The 12,666-nt window shown below is 49.8% G+C and overlaps 1 non-coding gene across 1 annotated transcript in view; it reads right to left on the minus strand.

The window, feature by feature from the left end:
- Positions 1–12,305: 12,305 nt before the first annotated feature.
- Positions 12,306–12,666, minus strand: part of LOC122799051 — a 3,760-nt gene continuing 3,399 nt past the window's right edge. Inside the window, exon 1 of the ribosomal RNA XR_006364424.1 lies at positions 12,306–12,666. This exon is cut by the window's right edge and continues 3,399 nt beyond it. This is a non-coding gene — a ribosomal RNA (28S ribosomal RNA).

Below are 12,666 nucleotides of genomic sequence, written 5' to 3' on the forward strand. Positions count from 1 at the left end.
CATTCAAAGACATGCAGTAGATGGATTGGGCACTCTAAATTGGACATAAGTGTGTGTGTGTAAGTGTGTGGTGTGGAAGCTCCTGTGTCAGTGATGTAAACCTTGTCCCTAGATGATTCCCACTGTTGAAGTGACACCCCAACCCCATGTGCAAAAATGGGAAAGAGGATCTGTGGATGGATATATACATATATATATATAAAAATTTATATAGGCAAGGTCATGAACAAAATCAATAAATAAGCTAATGTGATAAAATGATAAATCAGACATTCAGATTATGTGTTTGGGAGTGATTAGATAGTCATACTGAAAACCAAGTGAAACAGCTTGGTAGAAAGCAATTAAATAAATCTCAGAGCAAAAGGGCACTGCACAAAACTCAAACATAAAAAAAGCCCTTAAACCAATCCATACTGGTGCTGTTCAGCGCCACTATGGATTGGTTTAAGGACTTTTTTTATTTTTGGTAGAAAGCGACTGGTTTAAAATTATGACCCAGGCATTCAGAATCTTTATAATATCAATGAAAGGGAGGGGGAGGAGGCAGGGGTATAATATGGTGTAGACCTTCTACAGAGCTCATAGAATTAGGAAAAACTGATATTCTAGGTGATGCTTCTAACTAATATATATATATATATATATATATATATATATATATATATATATATATATATATATATATATATTTATTTATTTTTTATGTATTTATAATGCATAGTTAAAATACTTGTCAATTAAACTGTGTCCGTTTTGTCTGGTTTTCCTGCTATGTGTGTATTAATGGAGTTACTTTGCTGTCATGTAGCTAACTGCATGGTTAGATCAGTGGTAATGATGCAGTCAAACGTTCACATTTGGAGTAATACTAGTCTTCCTGTGTAGTCAGGGAGATGAATGATTTGTATAGAAATGAATCATTGTACTGATGATGCATAAAATACTGAAGTCCTAACATTTGGTTGTAAACATAATCAACTTGCACTGATTTTTTCTGTGATTTCCTAGTTTTAAAATGCACTACAAGAACGATTATTACTAAGGACAAATATTACCTGACAACCGTAGGCAGCTATTCCATCTAAAGCCTGTTGATCTCTACTGAATGTTAAGAGTTACTTCAGAAATCTCTCAAATGGCTATACGCTACAGGTACTGATAGGGATCATGTCTTGCTTTTAAATACAATTTTACTTATTGGCCAATGAAACCATTTACTTTTGCCACATGCCTGCTCATAATTTCCTTAAAGTGAAAAGTGAAACTACTTGCTGTCAAAGGCCTGCTGTGGTCTAAATTGATATAATGCAATGCTAACAGGGATGGAATAGAATCTGAATACATGTAGTAATCAATGCATAGCAAGATCAGAGAAAGAAAAACAACTTTCCAAAAATGCATTTTACTGTACAAGCACTTTAACAGAAGGAGCTTGATTTGGAAGCAGATGAGGGTGATAACAGCATGTTCTTCCATTACATTTGCAGACTTCCTGCAGTAAAATGAAATGTAGGATGAATTAGTACAACGACATAATAGCAATAATGAAGGAGCACGATGTGCTAAACAGGTGAATGGCCTATAGCTAATGAACTCGAGCTGTTTTATTTTGCAGTACTGCATCATACTCGGAAATCTAAGTATGACTCATAAGCATTAACATATAAAATTGATGCAGAAACACAGAAATATGGAGAGAAAGAAAAGCAATCCATCTTCAGAGACGAACAGAAAGCAGACTTTTAAAAAACATTTAAAGATAACTGTGCAAGAGTAATTATGTGAGAGATCTGCTCTACTTATATGTATATACTACTGGGAGTACGAGTCTTAATTTGTAAGGGAATATATATTTCTACTGCATGAGAAATTTATGCATGGTTTAGGGCACACTAATAGTTTATCAGAATAATGTCTAGCAGACAATTTTGTGAATTCTGACTCTAGTAGTTTTGTGCTTTTAAATCATTGAAATATTGTTTTAATAAGTAAATAGCTAAAGACAAAGTCAGAAGATAGGTTCCAACAGGTTCAGAACAGTGAAACAAAACTTTTAGTTGTTCCAAACTATAGCTACAAACATCCTGTCTGACTATTCACAGGCGAAGATTGTGGAGATAGCAGACTATACGGACCATTGTCTGCTACCACTGACCAAGGAGCGCTGAAATATAAACAATGCATAAAGTGGCACAGCACACCTGAAATGTCCAGTGTTCTTCACTCAGAGATACCATTTAAAATTATTTTCTTTCACATTTTAGCTCTAAACCTCATTATTATAAGTAGCTGGGTGTAACTGGGATCCCTGGATATTCCACTTCAGCTGAGTGTGCATGGTCTGCTCAACCAAAGCTACCAAAGGAGATATCAATGCACTTTTTTTCTTTGTAGTTTGTTTTGCTTTTACTTTGTACCCTACCAATTGCAATCTGCCTTCCTCTCAAAGATTACATGTCTCTCACAGAGAGATCACCAATATGTTTTCACCTTCTAATGTTGTCCTTTCCCCACAAGTATGGCTATTTAATCTTGCAGCTCCCCTCCTGCCATATCTCTCAACATCTTAACATGAAAGTTCTGTAAAAATCCAAAAATAATGCATGACAAAAGCCCAAAACAAGAGACAGATTTTGCATAGGCTCTTATAAAAGCTGCAAATAGCAGAATTTGCATTCTCGTGCATTTTCTGAAGGATATGAAGTCTGAAACCCAAATGTCTTTCCATTATTTACTGATTACAGTTTTCACTAATTCACCACACAACCACAAACTTAATGAAGGACAGAGTAAAAGTACTAGGCAGAAACATGGACATTCTGTAAAATTCTAGATAGTTAAGAGTTATTTCTCTTGCCAACTGTGCTCCATTCCTCCATTTTGTGGTATGCAGTCTGATAATAGTGAACTCTCCACTCCATGCTCTGTCTCCACTACTTCATGTTCTGTCAGGTTACAAAATGCATTCGTGGAGCATTTTATGGAATCAATCAATATGTCATCCAATTATGTGTCAGCTGTTTTGTTTTACTTTCTGTGCAGCAAGGTTTACTTATATAGGATCACCATGATAATGATACAGTTGTTGATCTGAAGTGTTCATTCCATCCTCATTTCCTACACCTTCTCTAGTTATATTACTCTTCAAAGGTGGCTGTCAGCCCCCCCTTCTTGGCAGAGTGGTCTGCCAGGTAAATATGATTGGAAAATTAAAAGATTAAGTGTCTGGATTATCACCTTTGCTAACAGCACATATCTTACTGCAGAAGGTTTTGGGTTGGGTTTGTTATACCCTAGCCCCCTTCCTGCTGCGTGATGTAATCAGGTGGCATGTAATAGATTTATTGAAGGAAAAGCCCTTGTCTCCATGGTGACATGCTCTCTGTTACCCTGAGCCTCATTTTACTTGCAGAAGCCATGATGACAGCATGCAAGCAGCATACACACTATACATATTCACACAGTGGTGAGCAAGCATTGTGTCCTCTCTCTCAAATCACAGCAACTGCATTAGTGCATGGACCACTAATAAAATATAGGTTGACTGGACATAGTCAAGGCTTTATTACGCTATGCTGTGGAGAACTGACTATGTCAAAGCTACCGTATTTCTTTGTAAATAAGACCTAACCAGAGAATAAGGCCTAGCATGGTTTTCCAGGGTGGTCATGATATAAACCCTATCCCAAAAATAAGCCCCAGTTAAGCTCATCAACACATGATGGGCGTGTTGAATTATAAAATAATATTATTGACACCCGTTGACTGAGGTTATCATACTCTGCTCACCATTTTCAGACTATTTGGACACCCAACTTCTTCTCTTTGCAGAAAGTCATAAGAGTCTTTCCCTGGGAGTCCTCCACAATTCTTACTGTAACCACCATCACTCACTCTTGATGGTTGAGATCTTTGGACCATAAACACTGACAGGCATAGTTTGATCAGTCAAAGTACAGACAACGTGCATAAAGCACATGCACGTGATAGTACATGGTTGTGGTTGTGCCTTCTCTTTGTAAACAGTGCCATTTTGTGTTGCCACTCCGGTCTCATAAGTCTTCAAATTAACTCCCCTCAGACAAGATGAGTGCAAAAAGAAAGATCTATTCCATTGAGTACAAGAAAGGAATCATGACGGACTCCTGGGGAAAGAATCTGATGGCTTTCTGCAAAGAGAAGAAGTTAGATCTCCGAATGGTCCAAAAATCACGTGTAATGTATGATAACCTCAGTCAACAGGCCAATGAAGGAAATGCTAAGAAATGCAAGTATGGAGCAGGTTGGCAACCATTATTTCCTGAGCTGGAAGACATAATTTGTGAGTGAATTGCTAACAGGATAGCAAAGGCTTTGGTTGTGTGCAGGGCTGATATCCAAGCTTTTGCCCTTGCAATGGCACCACATTTAGAAATATCCCCAGAAGAATTCAAAGCATCACAACATTGGCTGAATGGCTTCCTTCAGCGATATGAACTGTCTCTAAGAAGATCAACAACACTGTTCTAGCTGGAAGATACTGAAGTTATTCTCAAACAACAATTGATCAGAGGGGTGCCTCGTCAATCTACATTCGCTCCACTGGTTACGAGAGTGCACGTGTTACCTGTATTTTGTAATTCATCTAGATGGAAAGAAAATTCCATCTCTAATCACTAGTAAGGGCAAGAAAAATAAGACTGAATGTGTTTCAGGCATTTACATTCTTGAAACCGAAAAAGCCTGGTGCACACAAGCAGCTATAAGTAAGTGGGTCGATGTAATGCTGCCACTTGTTTTGCGAGGTGGCAAAAGAGGTCTGCTAGTCTGGGATTCAGCCAGCACTCACCGCACTAAAGAAATGAAGAAATTCCTTGCAGAGAAGAATAGATCAAATAATGATTCCTGCAGGAATGACTGCCTATCTCCAGACTCTTGATATTGCAATAAACAAGCCATTCAAGGACCATTTGCACATGTAACTCAATGACTACATTGAAAATAGAATGGAGAGAAATCAGCATGGAAACTTTGTAAAGCCTAGTCTGCAAGATGTCATGACTTGGGTGAAAAATTAATGGGATAAAATCACTGACAGCTGTGTTGCCAATACACTATGAGCAGGCTACTTGGACAAGCATTGCTCATTTAAGGAGAGCTGTGTTGCTAGGCATGGCAGATTCAGGCCAATGGTTCTACAGGAAATGGAGTCACAAGAAATTCAGGTCGAAATTTGGGGGTTGGACATTTATGACAATGTTCCAGAAGAAGATGACATGACTGTATTTGAATAATTGTGAAAGCCATGGTGCAGATATTCTGAAGTTGAAATGTTTGGTGCACTGCTTATATAGAATTCTCACACAACTGTTAACGCGTTACTTAGAACTGTTGCCAATAACAGAAAAGTACAAAATAAATGTCAATTTGTGTACATGAATAAATGTCAGTTTTTGTACATGAATAAATGTCGATTTGTGTTCATTAATAAATATCGATTTTTGTACATGAATAAATGAATAAAGGCAGATTGTTGGATGGTGTGGGTAAATAAGGCATCCCCTGATAATAAGCCCTAATGTGTATTTTGGCAGGGGAAAGAGTATAAAACCTGGTCTTATTTTCGAGGAAATACGCTACGAGCGGTGGGACATGACCCGGGGCTGGGAGCCAGACTCTGACAGGAGACCCACTTGGCCTTTAACACCTGGAGGCTGCCAAACTGTGCCTTGTCTCCTTGCCCTCGGAGCCTCTCAGGGGGACGTCCCTATGATCCAGGCCTTCCTCATGAAATGCCCCCTGGCTGCCAAGAGGCAGGCACGATCTCATCGGGACTTCCGAGCCCCCCTCCTTTCCGGTCCAGGGCAGCACAGTCCCCATCTCCCGCATATCACCTGCAGGCTACCAAGCTTTCCATGTCCACATGTCCTCAGAGCCTCACAGGGGGACCACCCACTGATTCAGGCTGCCCTCGTGGAACTCCCTCCGGCCACCGAGGGGCAGGCATGCTCTCATCAGGACTTCTGAGCTCACGCTCCTTTCCGGTCACGAGCACCATGGTCCCCGTCTTCCCCAGATCTCCTGGAGGCTGCTGAACTGGGCCATGTCCCCATTCCCTAGGACCCTCTCAGGGGGTCCTCCCTCCGATCCAGACTGCCTTCGCAGAACTCCTCTCGGCTGCAGAGGGGCAGGCAGGCCCTCATCGGGACTTCCAAGCCCACGCTCCTTTCTGGTATAGAGCACCACAGTCCCCATCTCCCTGCATATCCCCTGCAGGCTGCCAAGCCATGCCATGTCCCCGTGCCCTTGGAGCCTCTCAGAGGGTCCACCCTCCAATCCAGGCTGCCCTAGCAGAACTCCCCCATCTGCCGAGGGGCAGGCATGCTTTCATCGGGACTTCTGCACCCCCTCCTTTCCGGTCCAGGGCACCACAGTCCCCGTCTCCCACATATCCCCTGCAGGCTGCCAAACTATGTCATGTCCCCATGCCCTCTGAGCCTCTCAGGGGACCTCCCTCTAATATGGGCTTCCCTCGTGGAGCTTCCCTCAGCTTCCAAAGGGAAGCCACACTCTCATCGGGACTTCTGAGCCCACACTCCTTTCCGGTCAAGAGCACCACGGTCCCTGTCTTCCCCAGATCTCCTGGAGGCTGCCGAGCTGGGCCATGTCCCATGCCCTAGGACCCTCTCAGGGGGACCTACCTCTAATCTAGACTGCCTTTGTAGAACTCCCCTCAGCTGCCGAGGGGCAGGCACACCCTCATCGGGACTTCTGAGCCCATGCTCCTTTCTGGTCCAGAGCACCATGGTCCCCGTCTTCCCCAGATCTCCTGCAGGCTGCCTAGCTGAGCCATGTCCATGTGCCCTTGCAGCTTTTCAGGGGGACCTCCCTCTGATCCCAGCCAGCCCTGCACAACTCCCCCTGGCCAATGAGGGGCAGGCATGCTCACATCGGGACTTCCACGTCCCCCTCCTTTCAGGTCCAGAACCATTCTGGGGACTTTGTGAAATTTCAGGGATGCTGTCGGGTACCAGGCAACATCAGATGCATTCCCACTGCCTGGCAGGAGCACTCCTGGCCCTGCAGCCTTCTGCCAATCATTCCCTTAAGGACTTCCATCGTGGGGGGCTCCGCCTGACCCCACTCAACCAGGCAGGAGCACTCCTGGCCCTGCTGCCTTCTTCCAGATGCTCCCTTGTGGACTCCCGTCCCACCGGGGGCACATTCCAGACCCTCTCACTCAGGACGGAGCACTCCCTGCCCAGCCGCATTCTCCCTCTCTCTCACTTCCGGACTTCCACCAGGATGAACTTCCCCCTTCGGGCTTCTACTTCTACCTGGGGGGAGCACTCTTTTCCTGAGTTGCATATCTCCTGGAGACTGCCAAGCCATGCCGTGTCCCTGTGCCCTAGAAGCATGTCAGGTGGACCTCCTTCCGATTCAGGCTGCCCTCACGGAACTCCCCCGGGTTCTGAGGGCAGGCATGCTCTCATCGGGTCTTTCAAGCCACCTCCTTTCCAGTCCAGGGCACCACAGTTTCCGTCTCCTGCATATCCCCTGCAGGCTGCCAAGCTGTGCCGTGTCCCCATGCCCTCAGACCCTCTCAGGGGCACCTCCCTCTGATCCAGGCTCCCCTGGTGGAACTCCCCCTGGCCACCAAGGGGCAGGCACACTCTCATTGGGACTTTTGAGCCCCCTCTTTTCTGGTCAAGGGCACCACGATCCCCGTCTCCTGCATATCCCCTGCAGGCTGCCAAGCTGTGCCGTGTCCTTGTGCCCTCAGAGCCTCTCAGGGGGACCTCCCTCCAATCCAGGCCACCCTCATGGAGCTACCCTTGGCCACAGAGGGGCAGACACACTCTCATCGGGACTTCTGAGTCCACGCTCCTTTCGGATCCAGAGCACCACAGTTCCTGTCTTCTGCAGATCTCCTGGAGGCTACCAAGCTGGGCCATGTCCCTGTGCCTTAGGAGCCTCTCAAGGGGACCTCCCTCTGATCCAGGCTGTCCTCGCAGAACTCCCCTCAGCTAACAAGGGGCAGGTGTGCCTTCATTGGGACTTCCATGCCCACGCTCCTTTCCGGTCCAGAGGACCAAGGTCCCCGTCTTCCTCAGATCACTTGCAAGCTGCCGAGCCAGGCCATGTCCCCATGCCCTCAGAGCCTCTCAGGGTGACCTCCTTCTGATCCTGGCTGGCCTTGCAGAACTCCCCTCCAGCCACCAAGGGGCAGGCACACTCTCATCGGGACTTCCACATGCCCCTCCTTTCAGGTCCAGAGCCATTCTGGAGACTTTACAATATTTCGGGGATGCCGCCGGGTACTGGGCAAAGTTGGACACCTTCCCCCTGCTTGGCAGGAGATCTCCTGGCCCTGCAGCCTTCCACCAGACACTCCCTTGAGGACTTCCATTGTGGGGTTTTCCACCTGACCCGGTCAACTGGGCAGGAGCACTCCTGGCCCCGCTGCCTTCCACCAGATGCTCCCTTGAGGACTTCTGTACCACCAGGGGAGAGATCCAGACCCTCTCACCCATGCGGGAGCACTCCCTACCCAGCCACCTTCCACCTCTCTCTCCCTTCCGGACTTGCACTGGAACGGACTCCCCCCTCCAGCCTTCCACATCTACCTGGGTGGGAGCACTCTTTTCCCAGGTTGCATATCTCCTGGAGGCTGCCAAGCTGTGCCGTGTCCCCATGCCCTCAGAGCCTCTCTGGGGAACCTCCATCTAATCCAGGCTGAACTCGCGGAACTCCCCCCACCCACCGAGGGGCAGGCACTCTCTTATTGGGACTTCTGATCCCCCCTCCTTTCTGGTCCAGGGCACCACAGTCCCTGTCTCCTGCATATCCCTTGCAGGCTGCCAAGCCGTGCCATGTCCCATGCCCTCGGAGCCTCTCAGGGGGATCTCCCTCTGATCCAGGCTGCCCTGGCCGAACTCCCCCTGGTAGCCGAGGAGCAGGCATGCTCTCTTCAGGACATCTGAGCCCCTCCTTTCTGGTCCAGGGCACCACATTCCCTGTCTCCCTCATATCCCCTGCAGGTTGCCAAGCCATGCAGTATTTACCATGCCCTCGGAGCCTCTGAGGGGACTTCTCTCCAATCCTGACTGCCATTGTGGAGCTCCGCTCAGCTGCCAAGGGGTAGGCACACTACCATCCGGACTTTCGAGCCCCCCCCTCCTTTCCGGTCCAGGTCACCACAGTCCCCATCTCCCACATATCCCCTGCAGGCTGCCAGGACTTTCCATGTCCCTGTGCCCTCAGAGCCTCTCAAAGGACCTCTCTTTGATCCAGGCCACCCTCATGGACTTCCCTCAGCCACTGAGGGGCAGGCATACCCTCATCGAGACTTTTGAGCCCACACTTCTTTCCAGTCAAGAGCACCATGGTCCCCATCTTCCCCAGATCTCCTGGAGGCTGCCGAGCCAGGCTATGACCCCATGCCCTAGGAGCCTCTCAGGAGGACTTCCTTCTGATCCAGGCTGGCCTCACTGAACTCCCAATGGCTGACAAGGGGCAGGCACACTTTCATTGGGACTTCTGAGCCAACACTCCTTTACAGTCCAGAGCACCATGGTCCCCGTCTTCACCAGATCTCCTGCAGGCTGATGAGCCAAGCCATGTCCCCTTGCCCACAGAGCCTTTCAGGGGGACCTCCCTCTGATCCCGGCCGGCCCCACAGAACTCCCCCTGGCCACCGAGGGGTAGGCATTCTTTCATCTGGATATTCTCATCCCCTCCTTTCAGGTCCAGATCCATTCTGGGGACTTTGTGACACTTTGGGGATGCCGCCGGGTACCGGGTGATGTCGGACACCTTCCCCCTGCCTGGCAGGAGAACTCCTGGCCCTGCAACCTTCCGCCAGACATTCCCTTGAGGACTTCCATTGTGGGGGGTGCTGCCTGATCCTGCTCAACTGGACAGGAGCACTCCTGGCCCCGCTGCCTTCCTCCAAATGCCCTCTTGAGGACTTCAGTCCCACCAGGGGTGCAATCCAGACCATCTCACCCAGGAGGGAGCACTCCCTGCCCGGTTGCCTTCTGCCTCTCTCTCCCTTCCGGACTTCAACTGGGACGGACTCCCTCCTCCGGGCTTCCACTTCTACCTAGGTGGGAGCATTCTTTTCCCAGGTTGCATATCTCCTGGAGGCACCACAGTCCCTGTCTCCTGCATATCCCTTGCAGGCTGCCAAGCCGTGCCATGTCCCAGTGTCCTCAGAGCCTCTCGGGGGGACCTCCCTCTGATCCAGGCCACCCTCGTGGAACTCTCCCGTCTGCTGCGTGGCAGGCATGCTCTCATTGGGACTTCTGAGCCCCCCCTCCTTTCTGGTCCAGGGCAATACAATCCCCATCTCTTGCATATCCCCTGCAGGCTGCCAAGCCATGCCATGTCCCCGTGCGCTTGGTGCCTCTCAGGGGGACCACCCTCCAATCCAGGCTGCCCTCTTGGAGCTCCCCTCATCCGCCGAGGGGCAGGCATGCTCTCCTCGGGACTTCCAAGCCCACCCCCTCCTTTCCGGTCCAGTGCACCACAGTCCCCGTCTCTCACATATCCCCTGCAGCTGCTAAACCGTGCCATGTCCCCGTGTCCTCAGAGCCTCTCAGGGGACCTCCCTTTGATCCAAGCCACCCTTGTGGAGTTCCTCTTGGCTGCCAAGGGGAAGGCACACTCTCATCGGGACTTTTTGGTCCAGATCCATTCTGGAGATTTTTTGACATTTCTGGAATGCCATCGGGTACTGGGTGACATCGGATACCTTCCCCCTGCCTGGCAGGAGTACTCCTTGCCCTACACCCTTCTGCCAGCCACTTCTTTGAGGACTTCTGTCATGGCAGACTTTGCCTGACCCTGCTCAACTGGGCAGGAGCACTCCTGGCCCTGCTGCCTTCCTCCAGATGCTCTCTTGAGGACTTCCGTCCCACCAGGGGCATGATCCAGACCCTCTAACCCAGGAGGGAGCACTACATGTCCAGACACCTTCTGCCTCTCTCTCCCTTCTGGATTTCAACTAGAATGGACTCCCCCCTCCGAGCTTCCACTTCTACATGTCCGGGAGCGTTCTTTTCTTGGGTTGCATATCTCCTGGAGGCTGCCAAGCCATGCCCTGTCCTTGTACCCTCAGAGCCTCTCAGGGGGACCTCCCTTCGATCTAGGCTGCCCTTGTGGAACTCCTCCGGCTACTGAGGGGCAGACATGCTCTCAGCGAGACTTCCAAGCCCCCCTCCTTTCCAGTCCAGGGCACCACATTCCCCATCTCCTGCATATCCCCTGTAGGCTGCCAAACCATGCTGTGTCCCTGTGTTCTCAAAGCCTCTCAAGGGAGCTTCCCTCTGATCATTCACAGCCTTGTGGAACTCTGCTGAGCCGCAAGGCCTCAGCCAGACCCTCAACCAGACATCTGTGATGCCAGTTCTCCCCTTTAACCTCCACTTAGGGCTTTCAAACTCAGACAGGATATGGTCCCAGATCCCAGAATCTCAGCCCATTTCATCTCGCTCCTCTAGCTTGCTCCTTGGCCATGCCAGGTCTGACAAACATGCTTCACTACGAGCCTTCTGGCATGTGCCCCTTGCCTCCTGAATGGTGCCATTCGCAGGGCAGCATCCCCACAGTGTCGGGTGAAGGACTGGAGACTGATCTGGTGCCTCCATATGGTCCCAGGTGCAAGACACCACGGTAGCTGCATCTCCTCCGAGGATGACCCTTAAGCCAAAGTACACAATCTTCAGCCCCTTCCACGCCCACAGGTGTTCCGGCTATCTGGGCAGAGGTGCCGGAGGGTGTGGAGTGAGGGGGTAACCGGGAATGTTCTGCCACATGGGATGCCTCACCACTGGTTCACCCCTATGGGGATTACTCTTAAGCTTGAATACACAATCCTCAGCCCCTTCCTCACCTGCAGGTGTTCCGGCTATCTGGACGAAGGCACCAGAGGGTGTGGAACAAGGAGGGTGACCAGGAATGTCCTGCCGTATGGGATGCCTCACCACCGGGTCGCCTCTCCAGGGATGACTCTTAAGCCTGTGTACACAATCCTCAGCCCCTTCCCTGCCTGCAGGGGTTCCGGCTATCTGGATGAAGGCACTGGAGAGTGAAGAGCGAGGGACATAACTGGGGACTTCCTCCCATGGGAACGCTACTCTGATGGTTAGCGTATGAACCCCCTCCCTTGATCTCCCCCACCAGACCCCACACCCGGCGCTGAAGGGCAAAGTCTCACCGATGATCTGGATGCTAGTGGGTGGGGCAGCATGCAGGGCGAGATGGTCAAGGACAGGTATCCCCCTCCCCGTGAGGGCACAGAGCCCATCCCCCCACCTGCAACAAAAGATTTGCTCGAGGGCTGACTTCCAATAGATTGCTGCTTTTTGCTGCTCTGCTACATACGAAACCCTGACCCAGAACCAGGTCGTCTATGAATGATTTAGCACCTGGTTCCCCACAAACTTGCTGTGCACTGCTGAAGACAGGTGGCCCCCTTCCATCCGCACTCCAACCCAGTGACGAGCGGCACTTCTTGCCGACCTTACAACCGGCTATCCCTGGCCAACCAGAGATCCACGGCACTGAGGTATCATTATGTTTAGGCGGGATTCTGACTAAGAGGCATTCAGTCATAATCCCACAGATGGTAGCTTTACACCATTGGCTCCTGAGCCAAGCACATATACCAAATGTCTGAAC

Source organism: Protopterus annectens, chromosome 3.part1, assembly GCF_019279795.1.
Source record: "Protopterus annectens isolate FY-2018-M chromosome 3.part1, PAN1.0, whole genome shotgun sequence".
Classification (NCBI taxonomy): domain Eukaryota; kingdom Metazoa; phylum Chordata; order Ceratodontiformes; family Protopteridae; genus Protopterus; species Protopterus annectens.